Below are 17,972 nucleotides of genomic sequence, written 5' to 3' on the forward strand. Positions count from 1 at the left end.
CATTGTCTTTGAACGGTTCTAAACTTGACTTTGATTAAACATGCTAATAACAAGAGAGGCTCCTTTTTTTTTCTTTTCCTTTTTCCTTTTCTTTTTTTTTATGAATGTCACTTGCTTGAGTTGAAAAGACATGCTCTTAATACTAGCTTTTCATCTAAATCAAGAAAGCAACACTAAGGAAAAAAGTATTTAACTGTAGCATATAGGATTGTAAAGATGGTAATCAGGGACACTGGTAATTGAAGCTTTTGGGGGAGAACCTTTCTTCTGAATCCTTCAGTCTGTTTAATAGGATAAAATTAGCTTGAGTGGCTTGGTGTTTGAAGAGGTTATGATATAATTGGAGCTGCCTCCTGGGTTTGCTGCTGGACAAGGCGATCAGGTGGGGACATGGGAGGGCATGGGAACCTCTGAAGTAGAAGACTCAGCTTCTGCCATACTAATTAGCCTAAATTAGCTATGCCAGTTTTCTGCTCGCTTTTGAATTTCCCTGATAATGCTTTTATGGGGAGTGTAAGGGAAGGAATATGGAAACACGTGCAAAGTTCACTGAGGAATGGCAGGGGCAGTGGCAACTGCTGATGCGAGGCTCAGGCTTATTGCTGCAAGCTTCAGAAAAGAAAAAATAAAATAAAAAAAACAAGGGGAAAAAAGATTGAATAGCATTAGGAAATAACAAATGGATATCAAGCACAACCCCTGGGGATTCAGAAAGTACTATGGCTTGCGCTCTCGAACACGGAAGTTTACAAAACATCTGTAAGAAATTGATTATCTTGAGGATTATACACACATTATTTTGAGGCCAGCCTCCTCCCCCCACACCCCAGCTTTGCTCTTGAGTGTTTAACCCAAGGTGAAGGAGGCTGTTCTCCTCCAGGCAGAGCCAGCTCCAGCTCCTCTGCTGGTGCTCCATCACCCACAAGGCCTGGGAGAGGCCGTTTGTGCTCTGTGAGCTGCTGACATTTCTTAATTTTCACTTCCTGCCCCAATTAATCAACTTTAACCATGCAAAGAGATTTGTGGCACATTCAGTATAGCTTGAATAAATCTATTTTAATTGAAAATGTGCAGGGGAAAGAAAATAAGGAAAGTTTTTTTTTTAATGTTTTGTTTTTGCCCTGGGTGGATAGGGATGGATTCTGTTGCCAGTGGATGAAGCAAGCCAGGAGAGGTCTTCTTCAAAGGCATGTTAGAATGCATTTTCACAGATAAAAACAGGTCTATCCCTGGGGAAGAGCTGAGGACAGGGGGAGATACAGTTTTTCTTTGCCATTTAGTTCCAGCCTTGATTTGGGGATGGGTATTTGGGCGCAGAATTGTCCATGTCTCTCATTGCACACTCAGACATTAGAAACTGCAGGAGAAAGCCTCACCTCAGCAATCTGCTCTCCTAGCAGGGTCCACCGGCTCCAGGAGGCCTCCAGTCACAGGATGAGAGCATGGAATGATGTTCTGGAAGAACCCCCTGAGGGTGTCATGGTTCAGGAGCTCTCAGGCAGGAATTTTCTTCTGCTTCCCATGAGCCGTTCTTCCACCCAACACCTTTGGTTTCTCCCCACCAGGCTGTCCCAGGAATGATTTGGAAAGGCCTGTGTGAAATAAGGAGAGGATCTCAAGGTCATTTAAAGAGCAGAGTTTGCAGGGCTCACCCACACCTTGGTTTGCTTATGGTTCCCACTGGAATTCCTGGGTCACATCAGAGGTTTTTAAACAGATTTGTGTCAACTCCACACTCAAAGGAGAATAATGGGGTGGGGGCTGATCTGAGGGATTGTGATGGACAAGGGTGACTTCTGCTCCAGAGGACAATTTCTAGTAAAACTGGACTCGTTTAGACACATTCTGCATCTCAGTATAAGCAAACCAACCCAAGGGCACTGTGCTATTGCTGTCCATCACTGCCTGCTGTCCATGGAAAATCAATAGGGATATCAGGGTTCAAAAACTCTGCTAAGCCATTTCATTGTGTTTTATCTTATTCTTTCTGGAGAGGCAATGGCTGAGCTCACATTTCTAACAACTGCTTGAGAATGAGTTTGGAAGGACCCAGGATAATGAATTTCCTTCACTGTCTCTTCCATTTCTGTGCACAGGGGAATTGCTCCTCTCTTAGCTGGGTGCACCTGGTCCTCAGTGAAAAACACAGCTCAGACTCTGGCTTTTAGGGCAATGAATGTCTCAGGAAAAGAGAATGAGTCTTGACTTCTCCTCTGCATTTGTACTTTTAATTTTCCTAGTAAAGAAAATTATTGTTATTCCTGCTCCCATATCTTTGCCTGAGAGCCCCTTAATTTCAAAATTATAACAATTTGGAGGGAAGGGGTTTATATTTTCCATTTCAAGGGAGTCTCCTGCTTCCCTTAGCAGACACCTGGCTTTTCAAACCAAGGCATCTGCCCAGCTTTACTGGGGGCTTGGAGCCTGCAAATGTTTCTTCACAGGAACAGCATCACTCTTGAGAGCAAGTCCTCCCCACACAGACCTTGCAGAAGTGGGTTTTTATCACTCCACTCAGTCTCTTACATTCACAGGGTTTTGTTTTGCATGGCTTCTTGGCTTCTCCAACTACAGAATAAAGACAGTGAAATGGTTTTTTAAATCGCCTGAGTCCAATACTTGGATTTTTAAGCTCTCTGCTCTAAATTCTGCAAGGGAAGTATTCTCTTCCTGAAAAGTATAACACCCAGATTAGATTTTTGAGAGGTGAGGGAAGTGATTCTTAATTAGAGAAAAAAGAACCAGAAAATATTTCTGGTTTTTTGGTTTTTTTTTCTCTCAGACTTTCTTCTTTGGAGCACTATCCTCATTTGATAGAAATGTTTATCTGGTAGGAGCCATGATGCAAACTCCTGAATGACAGAGAGCTGAAGAAGGGACCTCAAGCTGTTGTCCTTGAAGCCAGTGGTGATTTTCCCCTTGACATCCCAGGGCACATCATCCAGCACAGCCCAGCTCCAGACAGTTTTATCCTGCAGCCAGCAGCGGTTCCTGCTCTGAAAAGGCAGAACTGCTCCCAAGAGGAGCTGTGCAGCATGGAAAAGACTTTGCACAGGGTAGAGGCTGGAGCACAGCCCCACCAGAGCCAGCATGAAGCCTCTCAGTGGTCCCAGCAAAGCAGGATTCCATCAGCAGTGACCAGACACTGATGCAAATCTAGAGAAAATGAGATTGAGCACAACCAGCTCTGACCCAGCCCTGCACCTATTTGAGCAGAGGGGGCTTCTCCTCAGTTCATGGCCCAGAAGTATTTATCCCTTCAGCCCTTCTGTGCTCTTGCTGTTGTACCCAGGAGAGAAAAGAGCAAAAACATGAAGCAGCTTTTTGGGAGAGCTCCCTCTGTGTGGGCAGTGCCTCCAGCTCCCCTGACCACAGAGACACTTCTGCTGTGCTTCTTGCTTTGTCCTTGCCATCACTCCTGCCAGCCAAATCTGCTCCTGTTCAGGCCACCCCACACACAATAAAGCAAGAATCATTTCAGCAGTTTTTGCTGACCCTTGAGCTGAACCCAAAGTACCCCACAGGTCTGACCAAGGGGTCACCTGGCTGATGTCTGATCTGCAAGCCGTTATCTTTGGGATGCCCCAGGAGCATCATGATGTGAAGTCAGGATTTTGAGGGGGAAAAAAGAGAAAAAAAAATAAAAAGGAAAGATGAAAAGAAAAAAAAATCGAGGTATTACTGGCTAAAGACACAAGCACATTTCCATGGGCACAGCAGGAGGAGAATCTGTGACTGTGTTCACAGGGGTCTGAGGATGAGGGAAGAGAACAGGATCTGACTCCATGTTTCAGAAGGCTTGATTTATTATTTTATGATATATATTATATTAAAATTATACTAAAAGAATAGAAGAAAGGATTTCATCAGAAGGCTGGCTAAAGATAGAAAAAAAAGGAATGAATAACAAAGGCTTGTGGCTCGGGTAGGGAGTCTGAGCCAGCTGGGCTGTGATTGGCCATTAATTAGAAACAACCACATGAGCCCAATCCCAGATGCACCTGTTGCATTCCACAGCAGCAGATAATCATTGGTTACATTTTGCTCCTGAGGCCTCTCAGCTTCTCAGGAGGAAAAACCCTAAGGAAAGGATTTTCCATAAAAGATGTCTGTGACAAGAATCCCCAGCTCCCATTCCTCCATTCTCCCAACAGCCCACAAGGCAAAGCCATATGAAGCTGTTTTCCACCTTCCAAGGTCTTTTTCTGGCTCATGCCTCCATCCCTCCATGCCCCCAAGACCTGTGAGAGACAGAAATAAAGCCTGACCCTGCTGCAGGTTTGCTTCCTGCTCCCTGCCAGGAGCAAGGACTTCCAACCCCAGTGGGCTGAGCTTGTTGGATATCTGGGGGAGGAAAAAACATCCCCTCTTCTTAAACCAATTCCTCGAGTCTCTGAGGAGCAGCAAACCACAGCAGCCCCAAAGTGTGTGTGGGATCCAAGGAGCTTTCAGCTCAGCACAGCACGAGGGAGGGCTGGCTCAGCAACCAGAGCCCCTCCTTGGCTCCACCAGGCAATCCAGCAAACAAGTCATGTCTCTTAGAAGAGGAAAAAAAAAGAAAAAAAAAATCTATTTCAGAGCTCTCTCTTTTTTCTGTGTGGGTGCTTATCTCTGGTCACTGCTGTTCACCATGTAGAGAAGTCTCTGTGGCGTGCATTTCTGAGAGGGCAAACTGTCTAAAATTAGCTGTTAGTTTAAAATAAGAGAGTGTGCAGTTCTCCAGGGAGGGGCATTCATCCTCCAAAGGAAACTGTCAAGGATTGTTCAGGATTACTCTCCAGCTGTTCAGGACTGCTGCATCCTTTTAAATTATAATGTCAACATGTTGCAAATAATATGGAATGACAATGTCTAATTTCTGTCCTGTGAGGAATGAAAAGGAAGGGAAATTGCTAGCATACTAGATACATACCAGATTTGAGAGACCAGGTAACCTTTCTAGCTGGCTGTAGGAGAATAATTAGCCAAACCATTAATGCAAATGTAATTTTCTAGCTAGCCTGTGAAATCTAGAGGCGTTATATTAAGCATTCCAGGCTAATGCTCTCCAGAATAGTTTGTGTTATCTCTGGGGCCAAGGGATGTAGCAACTCCTCCACTGATTGGATTCTTTATGTTGAGTAGCTGGGGGTTTATTTCCCAAAAGTGCTTGCTACCAGCAGTGCTGGCTTTGAGGGAGGAATTTCAGTGCCAAGTTGCATGAATTGCATATGTGGAAGTGTCCAAGGCCAGGCTGGACAGGGCTTGGAACAGCCTGGGATAATGGAAGGTGTCCCTGCCCATGGCAAGGGGCCGGAATGGGAGGAGCTTTAAGGTTCCTTCCAACCCAAACCATTCTGTGATTCCATGAATGTGGAAGAGGTCATGGTGTTCACTGACCTTCACACCCATGAGCAGCCCAAAGTGAATTTATCCCCCGCAAAAAACATGAAATATTTCACCTGACTGCATAAGAACACAGGAAATGATGAGATTATTGCAGTTCATGGGCAGCTTGCAGCATGTACATGCATATTCCATCTAAATTTTAATGTAAACTACCAAGAGCAGGGAGATTTTTAACAGATTTTACCTGTTTTTTTAAGTAGTTGTAGCTCTGAGACACCCACTCTGGGTTATGAGGTGAATTTCTGGGACTCAGCTGAAGAACAGACAGCTCATGAAGTTGTGGTAATGTGGTTGTTTCAATCAGATGCCCAAATCCAGAGCTTAAATATTCTCTCAAGCTCTCAGGATGGCTGCCTATAAACTATAAACAATGCAATATGAGCAAGAAGTGTCCCAGGGTACAAATTTTAATGCTCACATTCCATGCAGCACTGTATATTTTTCACGTTTAGTTAAAGAAGTAAATGAAACAGAAAGAATCCAACATGTTTTGCATTCCCTTGCAACAGGAAGCTGTTTTGATAAAACTTACAAATTATCCATATTGATGTTAACTTCTTCTTTTTTTTTCTTTTTGTAAACTTAATTTGAATTTAGAAAGTCTCTAAATGATAATTGAATCACAAGTCTGGATTAGGATTCTAGCAGCAACACTTGACTTGGTCAAAATCACTGTTATGAAGAGATGCAATTTTTACACAGTACTTCACATTGATTAAGTAATGTGCGAAAATGGAAAAAAAGCATTCGAATCTTAATCATAGTAATTTGCATGAAATAAAAGTCTCTGTCAAGGGAATGCACATTATAATAACTCCTGGGTGTTTTGGTTGCATCAGTGAGCAAAGAAGTTGCGCGCATTTTTTCCTTGTCCTGATATGCAAGAATTTCCTCTATTTTTAGTGTACCTTTGATTATGTGAGGATTTAGAAATGCAGTTTTGTGGTCAGTGAGACAAACAGGTATTTTAAGAGCAGGCAGGGTTCACAGCTGGTTGGCCATACCAGAATGGAGCACAGAACTGTGAACCAGGATGTTGTAAACACGGGGAACTGAGTTTGCAGCTAATTAAGGCTCGTTTGGTTTTGACCTGCATCAAACAATAGCACTAAATCAGAAAAGCAGATGCATTTTGGAAGCTGCTGAACTGAAGAACCTTATCTGGAGCCCAGTGGAGTCAGCAGAGACATTCTCACTGACTTCAGTCAATCAAGCCTCGGAGATGTTGGTGTTTATTTGCACAAATTGGTCTGGAGTGGAGGGGGTTTTAGAGGCCGCCCCTGCTCCATTGGGGGCACACCTCAGTGCTGCTCTGTGCCCTGCTGGTGGCACTTCTGTCTGTCACTGGAGCTCAGGCACATTTCCCTGGCTGCCGGGACCATTGTGCAACCTGTTTCATTTTAAAGAGTTGCTATTTCAAAAATCAATGGGCATCAGCTGCTAATTACAGAAAATCTATGCCTTGGCCCTTCAGCAGGTTTTGCTTTTTTCCCACTCACCACGCTGCCTCTGCTGAGGGCTGGCAGCTCAGATCTGCAGCCATAAGTGATGACCTCCTCCAGACACCTTTTGTACATTTCTGGGACTCTGAGCAGCCTGGTCCAGTGTCCCTGCCCATGGCAGGGGCTTGGAACTGGATGGCCTTGAAGGTCCCTTCCAACCCCAAACATTCCAGGATTCTGGAATCCCCTCCAGTTCCCTTCAGGGCAGACTTTGCCATGGGGAGTTCCTGGTGAATGGTGTTTGCCCAATGGCACCTGGATTCCCCACACTCATCTGGAAATTAACTTGTATCCTCTGGCAGTGCAAAAAAATAGAGAGTTGTTTAAAAAATGCTTTCTGTTTGGGAGCTCATCTGTCCCAGAAATGTGATTTTTGTGGGTGGGAGGCATCTGTCCTGAAAGAAAGTCTGAGAGTTTGAACCTTTTCTTCATCCTCCAATAATCTTAAACAAGGACAGGGACTCCTCAACATTTATGAACTGTCAAATAACCGAGTATTTTACCTTTCTTAGGGATTTGCACTTGGTCCAAATGCTCCAGGCTTGAGATTTTGCCATTTTCTCTCTCCTTTCTGCAAGCTGTGCTTTTAACAGGGGGCAGGTTCAAAGACCACTTAGGAGGAGGGCCCTTTTATTTTGAGGCATGCTGCACAAAATCTGTTGAGACCTGTAGAAGCCACTGTGATATCAGTGCCTTGTATCAGGAGGGATATTTAGTTATCCCCAGCCACAATATCATTTGGGTAATTGCTTCTTGCAGGGGATCAAGGCAGGTGTGGGAGGAAAAAAAAAGTAATGAACGACTAAGCTTGGAAAGAAAACGTAGGTTGAAGTTTATCTCTTGTTGCTGAAGCTGCCAGTTAAGCTGGGAGCAGGAGGGGGGCTTGTTTGGGATTTATTCTGGGGGAGAAAGGCCCCGCTGTCTTCAGAGTGAGATGAGATCAAGTTCTGCCTGCAATGCCTCTTACATGTTGTAGTTGCAGGCCAGGAGATTTTTTTACATCAAAATAAAGGAATGGATGGACCTGCACTTATAAGAGAGTTGGCATTCCTACAACAAGCATGTAGGTTGATAAGGATTTTCTTTATTCTTTTCAAAAATAACCTTTCCTGTGAAATGCAAGCTCAAGAACATTATCGGTTACATAGAGAAATCACATGAAAGGCTGCATTACGATAATGAAGGAAAGAGATTCTGAGACCAGAGCAGCAGCAAAGGTACTCAGTGCCTCCTTGGCTTGAGCTGCTCCTTCTCCACACAGCTGAGCCTTTCAGACCTTGGGTTTTGGCAAAATCCCACCTGGGGGAGAAATTAGTGCCCACAAACCACCCGCCAGGCACAACACTGGGATCCCATCCCGCTTTTCCCAGGGAGTATCCAGGTCTGGGGGCAGCCTCAGGGTGTGGGAGATGTGTTTGGTCATGGGGGTTTCTCAGTTTGTGGGGTGAGGGGGATGATAATTTGCTGTGCTTACCCTAATTTGAGAACATGCCCCTTATCAGAGGGTATTAATGGGGTGATGGCCACGTCCCAGGTCCTGCAAATGCTTTAAGGAAGGGAAGTCAAACCTACTGCTCTCAGAGAGCATCCTATGGAAAGGGGAAGAAGAAATTCATAGGAAATAATCCTATTAATGAATGCCCAAATCCTGGTCCCTGTGCACAGCCTGTGGAAGAGCTGTGGCAGAGTGTGTGCTGAGGAGCAGAGGCAGAGGAAGGGAACACGACCTTCCTCTTCCTCCTCCTGCTCCTGCTGTCTGCTCTGCTCTGCCCAAAGCAGTCCCAGCAGCTCCCACCAAAGCTCAGAGCTTTGTGTCTGACCCTTGCAGGACCATGGTCAGGAGCACAGAAGAAATCAGGGTGAAAAAACTGTGTTTTTTCTTCACAAGGCACTGATGAAGGTATTTTGTGTGTCCTTACAAAGAGGGGCAGCTGCTTCTTGAAATCCTCCTGGCCCTGCATCCTGGTGTCCTCTGGCTTTGGGCATTGAGTGCTGATGTATTTCAAGGGCAATCCAGATGCACTAAGTCAGGAATTGTGGAATACAAAAATACCTGAGATGGTCAGAGGACATTGGGAGTGGCTGGAGCAGGAAGGATTCTGGCTTTGCAGGGGCCATTTGGAATCCTGGAGGCAAGAGATCCAGGAGAAATGTGTTACACTGGCTCAGACTCACTCCTCAACTGCTCCCCAAAGCCTGAAGAGTGGGCAAGGCTTTCCAAGTGCAGAGTCCTTTGCTCTGGAAGTGAAACCTCCTGGTGAGCCAGCAAAATTCCTCTCTGACTCCAGGGACAAGTCCTGCTCCCAAAACCAATGCTGAACTGTGCCTTTTCCCTCAAACAACTGCAGTCTTAAGATCTGAGGCCAAATTTCAACCAAATTTCAGCAAGAGATGCTAAATTTTTCTAAATGTTTTGTAATTTTCCTGTTGGGAATGTCCATGTTGAAGTCATGGAGAATATAAAAGGAAGTTTCAGCACAAAAGGTTTGATGGGAAGGGACTGGGGATTTGGGTGTATAAATCTGTAGGAATGCCACTTCATCAGTTCCCAGGCTGGCAGAAGAGCTTCTTTGACTGGTTTTTCTTTAATTGCACAGGATTTCTGCAAGTCCTGGGAGCTCAGAACATGATCTTTAAGTCAGGAACCATTCCCATGCAAGGAAAGGTTTTGATTCCCAGCTCTGCAATGCTACCCTGCTAAGGAAGTGTAGCAATGAACAACACTGGTAATAAATAAATTACCCAGAGAATTTGAAATCAGCTGTGAGAGCAGCTGCCCTTGGATGGACACACATTTATGGAACTGGCCCCTGCTGTAGGAAGCAGCAAACACAGAGAGTGGAAGGTGGTATTTGGCTTTTCAGCACATATTTTGGAGAGCTGCACTTCCCATTCATAGGAGCCACCTTTCTTTTTGAGCTCCACATTCTGTTCTTCTTATTAATCCAGAGATCCTTCTCTTTGCTAAACCAGGAATTCAGGGCAGATCCCTGGAGAATTGCACAAATCTTGGATCCCCAGGCCCATTCAAGCTGTAGGATGCCACAAGGGCAGTGTGATCCCTGCAGGGTTTTTAGCAGCATCCCTTCTTCTAACCCTGCCAGAGCAGCTCTGTTTTTAAGGGATGCAGGAACAGGTATTAAGATATTCTGAAGCATCATTAGCTCTCTTTACTGAGCCTTTAGATGTGTGAGTGACTGCAAACATCTGGAGTGAACAGGTGGAATTTTGCTGTATACATTTCTATTTTTATGGTGTTTGGCTTCTCTTTTAACTGAACAACAATTCTTCCCGCAGACCCAAATGTCACTACAGGCATGTCTGAATTTAATTTAACAGGCAATGAGTAAAAAATTATTATTTCAGAGGAATTTTTGATGTTAACTAATGAGGCATCATTTTCTGTGTGTATTCCTGCCATTTCAGGCTGCTTCCCTGAGGAAGCACAGGTTCTGCAGTACCATTGTCCATCTGCAGATTGTCCTGGACACTTTTCACCTTGCTGGTGAGCAGGCTGGGCCAGGCTGTGGTGGAATGTGGTGCAGTGGAGAGGTGGAAGATCATAACTATTCACAGAGCACCTGCTGCAGAGCTGGGCTGTGGGGCCCTGTCTTAGGTGGGAAATGGGGATGTGTATTTTATTTACCATCTCTCAGAGCTGGGGCAGTTATCCTCTGTTCATGGGGCAGTTTTTTCTTTATCTCTCCCACAGCCAATCCTCCCTGCAGGAGATCTCTGCTGTCCATGGCCACTGAGTGTCCCTGCAGGGCTGATCCAATCCCAGCATCCCATGGGGAGATGCTGCATTGCCCAGGGGAGGAGCCAAGCATTCCTACCTGGATCCAATCTGAGCTTTGGGACAGCACAGCAGCCTTTGCCCAGTGCATTGCCAGAGGAGCAGCTTCTGCTGCCCTGCATGGCCAGAGGGAGCCCAGGCCCATCTCCAGCAGCCCTGGAGCTGCAGAGGAAAACTCCCCCCTTGTGCAGGATCCCTGCTCCAGCAGAGCCACAGCTGGCACTGCAGGAGGGCTGAGCCCCCATGGGATGGGGCTGTGCCACCCCCTGACACACAGGGGACAGGGCATGGTCTGACTCTGGCACTGTTTTACTGCATTGTTTATTTTATTTTATTTTTATTTTCCTTCCTAATGAAGAACTCTTATTCCTGCTCCCATATCTCTGCCTGAGAGCCCCTTAATTTCAAAATTATAACAATTTGGAGGGAGGGGTTTAAATTTTCCATTTCAGGGGAGACTCCTGCCTTCCTTAGCAAACACCTATCCTTTCAAACCAAGACAGGCTCCAAGCACCTCCTGTTGCTGCCTGGTTTTGCTGTGCAAGATTGGCCACATCTGGTTGGCAAAACTGTAGAAGTGGGGTCTCATCTGAGTGGCTGAAACCAGCAGGACTGACCCAATCCTACTCCACAAACAGAGCTTTTTGGTCTGTGGGAAGCTCTGCTTTTATAAACCTTACACCTGGTACAAACTGCTGACCTTTTGCCTTGAGCCTGATGCTTCATCTGAGGTGAAAGTCCTGGTCCCGGGGCTGTTGGTTCCCAGTTCTTTCCCTGTTTGGCTTCATCTCAGTGGGGAAAAGCAGCAATTCCCTGCTCTGTGCTGGAGCAGACACCTCCATGTTCTCATCTTCTCCATCACCACCCTGCAGCTGGACCAGAGCACTTCTGGACCCTTCCACGTTCAGGCAGCACTGGGAAGGGAAACATTATTTTCAGTTTAAATAAGAAGAAAGCAGCAACCCTCGGGCTCCTTGGGTGAATTATTCAGGCTGTCTCCTGCCCTTTGAGGCATCTTCTCCAAACACCTTCAGCAATTCTCTAGGACCAGGAGTTGTCTGATTGACACCACTCACCTTTGCTGTTTTTTTGCAAATGTGCCAATCTGCAAAACGCTGTCTCAGAAAGATGGGATGAGAATTTTTGCAAGGGTATGGAATGACAGGACAAGGGCTTCAAACTGAAAGAGAGTAGGTTTAGGTTAAATGTCAGGAAGAAATTCTTCCCTGTGAGGGTGCTGAGGCCCTGGCACAGGGTGCCCAGAGGAGCTGTGCCTGCCCCTGGATCCCTGAGAGGATTCAAGGTTTGGATGGGTTTGGAGCAGCCTGAGATAGTGGAAGGTGTCCCTGCCCATGACTAGGGGTGGGAAATTGATGATTTTTGAGGTTCCTTCCAACTCAAACCATTCTATGTTTCTATGACTGTTGAACATTTTTACCACTTGAAAATGTTGGGGGGTTTTATCATAACTATTAAGAAATCAAGAAAATTATCACAGTTTCCATAGACATGTGCTCCTGTGGCCCAGCATCATGTCTTCTCCATGCAGGTGAATGCTGGGCTAAAGGAGAAGGAATTCAGACATCCCACTGGTGGTTTTGACATCCCTCCAGAGGAATTCCCATGAAATGCTGGGAGGATGTTGTCCCTCGTGCTCAAGGAATGCCCTATGATATCTGGGAATCCTTTCCCCCTTTTCTGCAAAGTGTCCCTGCTAATATCAACCCCTCCAAGGCTCTGCAATGGCTGATTAATTCATCCTTGTAAATTCTGCCTTCTGATCATCAGGAGATGCAAAATATTAATTGCTAGTGTGGTAATGAGATGTTAGGATGCAGTGGGAAATGCAGATCTCTGCACCTGTTTGCTTAGCTGGATTTCCACTGTTCAACAAAACCCACCCATATGTGCTGGGGAAAGTACAAATTTGGCTAGAGACAACTCACTCCAGTAATTTTTGCCACATGGACGCAACAATTATTTTTCATGTCTATTTCTTATAATTGATTTTTCATTAATAAATTGCATTTTGCCACTACCTTAGCTGTAATTTATTTATTTTGTGATGGTAGATCCTTAAAATGGACTGTGTCTTTCCAAATCCACTTTCCTTATCCCACCCCTGCACACATATCACATCTACTTGTGTCAAGGGAGCAAACACCAGCCCTGGTTTGCAGTTTGTTTGCTCCTCATTTCACCCCAGGGACTGATCTGGAATTCCTCACGTGGTGGTACCCCAATAACTCACTGCTCCTCAGAGAGGTGTCCTGCTCAGCTCCTCCTTGGCCTCCTCAGCTCCAAGCATCCCTCATGGAGAGCAGCAGTAGTTGGGCAGTAGGTGGGTAACCAGCATGTTCAGCTGTCTTGGGGAGACCCAGATTTGGGTCTTTCTGCTGAGTATTTGAGCCTGGCCTCTCCTTAGCTGTAGCCACAAGGGATCAGTTTCTCCCCAGAAGAAAGCAGAATCACAGAATGTGCTGAGCTGTAAGGGACCCACAAGGACCATCCAGCCCAACTCCTGGCCCTGCACAGAACCATCCCCAAGAGCCACACCATTGTTGAGTTTTATCTTCTTTTTGCCAGGGTCAGGATTAAATGCTCTAGGCAGAATTTCTTGTTGGGACTCAGATGTTTGTTAGTTCCTATCTCTTTTACAGTCTCACAAACTCTGAGTTCTACAGCACTTCACTCTGACAAACTAAAAATGGAGCCCCATCTCTCTTTCTACAAGGCCTTTTAAGGATGAACTGTCCAATTAAGAAATGACACCTCAATTATTTTTATTTTTAACCCAATAACCAACCACCCGTGCTGGGTGGTTTTTTATCCAATTACAATGGGGACTTTTTTATCCAATTACACAAAACCACCCAAACCCATGGAGAAGAAGGTGAAGAAGAAGGACCAGCCTCCACCCTAAAACCTCCATCTTGCTTTATAGATATTACTATATTCTAAAACCTTAAACTCTGAGTTTTCCAGCCTGTAATATTACACACTTCTAATCAAACTCCACACCCACAATCCCAGTTCCATCACTCAGTTTTGGAAGCCTTCTCCACACCTCAGGTCAATGCAGTGTTCTCTTGGGGGTCAGAGCCTGTCAGCACAGAAAGTCTGGAATTCTCAGCAACCAGGGTCCCAACACACCACGAGCTCAAGAATGTTTCCCATGCATTGCATTCATCAAAACATCAACGAAAAACAGTTAAAAATTATAAAGGAAGGTGCTGAACATGGTTGGAGGGTGGAGCAGAGTGGGGCTGCCAGGCTGTGCCCCGTGTCCCTCCTTTCCCACGCCGCATCCGCACCTGCTCCTGGCTCGCACCGGAGCCTCCCGGCCACGGCCACGGCGGTGGTTTTGTGTTTGCACAGAAAAAGGTGAGCAATTACCAAGCCACAGCCCTGCACACAGCTTCTCATGCCTCTAAAGTTTCTAAAGCCCCGAGGATCAGGTTCCCAAAATCACGCTGCCAGGAGGGAGGTGCTGCACAGGCTGCAGGGATTTCTCTCCCCTGACAGCAGAGTTGGGCTGCTCTGTGCTACTTTTGGACTATCATGTTATTCAGACTTCTTTTTGCACTGTCTAACCTACTTTTTAAAGAATATTTTAAAGTTATTCTGTCTCTGTTTTTAAGGGCATTATCTCGTTCTTAACATTAACCATGGTGCTTTTTGCCTGCCTTTCAATTTTAATGGCATCCTGTGCCTCTTTCTTTTTCTTTTTCTTTTCTTTCTTTCTTTCTTTCTTTCTTTCTTTCTTTCTTTCTTTCTTTCTTTCTTTCTTTCTTTCTTTCTTTCTTTCTTTCTTTCTTTCTTTCTTTCTTTCTTTCTTTCTTTCTTTCTTTCTTTCTATCTTCCTTCCTTCCTTCCTTCCTTCCTTCCTTCCTTCCTTCCTTCCTTCCTTCCTTCCTTCCTTCCTTCCTTCCTTCCTTCCTTCCTTCCTTCCTTCCTTCCTTCCTTCCTTCCTTCCTTCCTTCCTTCCTTCCTTCCTTCCTTCCTTCCTTCCTTCCTTCCTTCCTTCCTTCCTTCCTTCCTTCCTTCCTTCCTTCCTTCCTTCCTTCCTTCCTTCCTTCCTTCCTTCCTTCCTTCCTTCCTTCCTTCCCCCTCTTTTTCTTTCTCTCCTTCTTTCTCTCTCTCTTTTCCCTCTTCCATTTTTACCCATGTTTTAATGCAAACAGGCCCTTCCCTACAAACAGCAGCTGACATCTGGTTTTCCATCCCTCTGAACCCAGCAGTGCTGCTGCTCCAAGTCTCAGCTGGTTGGAAACCTATAGGCAGCAAACATTTACATTCAGCATGTCTAACATCATCTGGGACTTAAACCCAGAACGTTGGTGATGCATGGAGATAGATATTTAGGCACATCAAAGCTATTTGCTAATTGCAGACACTCCATTCCTGTTTAATGTTTCATCTGCAAGATTAGTTGGTTGATTTAATTGGTTCAGGAAAACTTATGTTTTAAGGCAAAACATTAGTTAAGATGTAATGTATTCCCTTATGGAAAATCCCCATAAAACTGAATACATTGGTTTGTGCTCTGTAAGTCTGGTTTTGATGCTGTAGTCAGTCTGCCTACAGAACTGAATAAAAACTGCACCTTTTTACTGGAACTCTACCATTTAATACCAATCCAGCTAGGTATTAGGTCTTGTAGGATTGTTATAGACAAAAAAACCCCATAGGATAGGGTTTTAATTGTTGTCTACAGTGTGGTTTAGTTGGGTTTGTATTATGTAAATGGATTTGTAATATATGAATGGGCTTGTAATTTACATTGATACAGAAAAGGAATAAAAAAGGATATCAGGGTGCAATGCATATTATTCATATAAAGTCCATGTCCAGGGTTGCATGTCTACAGGAATATATTTGAATTTATGTGCAAATATAGCTGTTCATACATGTCTGTGTGACACAGAATCAATGTAAACATTTACATGTGTGTCCTGTTTATGTTCATAGAAAACTTAAAATCTGCTGGAGCAATACAGGAGGCACAGGAGGTTCCTCCAGACTCAGCATTTTACTAGCAAACAGCCCAGATATTTGGCCAGCTTCCCAGCAGTGCTGCCCAACCTTCAGGGAAGAGTAAAATTTTAGAGGGAATAATTTGACCCCAGCACTGGAGTCAACCCTGAACATTGGAACCCACAGCTGAACTCCCCTAGAATGGTGAAGGATTTCCATTATGCATTTTTTCCTGAAAAGCTTCAAGAGATTCTGAACTCATTTTGCTGCTAAAGGAACATTTTTGAAGCCCAAACCCTCAGTATGTTTCCATGTCTGCATATGAATATTAAAATGTTGAGTACATGGACCACCAAAAGTTTGTTTAGCTTGAAGTTAGAGATTTGTTTTGCTTAGAATTGAGTCTCTTGATATTTGGCTGATCTCTTTGTACTGGCTTTTATCTTAATTGCTTTTTAAGCTATAATTATGGTGCCACATCCACATGGCTGTAACACCATTGTAGTTTGAGTGCATTTCTATTGCAACTTCCATTTTTAAGTATTTGGATTTTTTAATTCAGATGTAAAATTTACATACTGCAGCCATGAAACTTAGCAAACAAAGTCTAAGTGAGGGAGAAAATCCTTTTTTTAATATAATGTTTGAGAAAATAAAATAATTTTCTGAATATTAAAATAGAGGCAAAAACAATTTCGTTATCTCCAATGTTGCAATTTTAAAAAGGGAAATATGTTCCATTTAAATATCCAGCTGGAATTTTGCATGCCATTACCCCATAAATAGAGACTTACACATTTTAATGTGTATATACCAAAGCCATATTGACACTGCAGACTATCATTGCTCCTTAAGGAAATGTCATGGGCTTTCCTTTCTTGTTTGAAAGAGCTCTGAATTTATAATTCTCCCAGCCAGTTGGTTTTAATAAGGTATTGCTCCATTATTCACATTTAAACCATTCTCTAAGTACCTATTTAAAGACTAAACCACATCAATCCATTAGGCCACTAACACAGCCCAGCTTTTAAAAGGTCCACGCAGGGCTGTTAGCACAGTGTCCTGCCAGCCCTAATCCCCCTTCCTGCAGAAACATTTCTTCTTTTTTCTTGAAACATTTCTTCTTTTGCTTCGTTGGGGAGGAAGAGAATTTCCAGCCACTGTTCCATAGCATCCCTTTCTCCACACAGACTGAGGAAATAACACCAGGAGTGTGTCCAGGGTGGGTGAAAGAGGGAGGCAGTGCTTTCACCTGCCCGCCTCATCCACGTTATTAACCCCACTAGTGCATATGCCAAATTTCGGCAGGATTCTGGGATTAAACTAAGATTTATCCATCTACAGGCCTTGGGGACAGGTTCTTGCACCCTTACCATGTCAGAATAATGCCATATTATGCACAAGAAGATAATTTACATACAAGCACACTTAATATTTCATTTTTCTGGGTGCTCCTGTCCCAGTTTTATTGAAAAAGGGAGATCTGTTTTGTTGGGCTCGTGTCATGTTAGAGGACAGATCAGTTGCAAGCAAACAAAAGTTACTCCTATTTTTAACCTTCTCACTGCACCAATTTTAGCTCATTTTACAAGGTCCAAAGGTTCCAGACCAAGCCCCTGTTCGACCATTTATTTTTTTCTTTTTGCTTGAACCATGTAAAAAAAAAGAAACAACAACAAACATCCCAGTCTGCAGAGGAGACCGGGACAGCTCTTGTTGCGCGCAATCCGCTCGGAGCGAGACGAGAACGAATCCACCGCCGCTCTCTTTTCCTTCCACCAGAAAATCCCTCCGAGCAGCTGTTTACTCCCCCCTCCCAGCCTTTATTTCCTGCTCCTTTTCTGTGTAAATAACGTGCTTTTCTGTGGAGGGAAAAGGTGCCTTTCCCTGCAAATGAAGCTCCCCCTCCCGACCCCCCATGGCTGGGGACACTTTCCCCAACTCCTCCCGCAGCCGCCGCAGCAGATGACGAGGACCTGAAGCCTTCCCAACAATGTATTCCCCAAGATGCTGTCGCTCCATAAACTCTCCCAGCCATTTCCAGCCCCTCAATATTCCACCCCCCACCACCAACACCAACACGCCGCCCCAAGCACCTCCTTTGTGCTCCATTCAAGGTTTTTCTGAAGTGAGACAATCTTTCCCGTTTTTTTGTCCTCTGTCTGCATCAAAGTTAGGACTTTGTTAGGGATTGGTGCTATCGGCATCTGTTACCTCTTTTTCTCAGGGGCTAAGGAGGAGGCTGCTGCAAGGCTGAAAAAGGCTCTCATTCAGCCTGCAATTGCTTCTCTTTGCTTTCCTGTCACACT

This window comes from Agelaius phoeniceus, chromosome 6 (genome assembly GCF_051311805.1).
Source record: "Agelaius phoeniceus isolate bAgePho1 chromosome 6, bAgePho1.hap1, whole genome shotgun sequence".
Lineage (NCBI taxonomy): Eukaryota > Metazoa > Chordata > Aves > Passeriformes > Icteridae > Agelaius > Agelaius phoeniceus.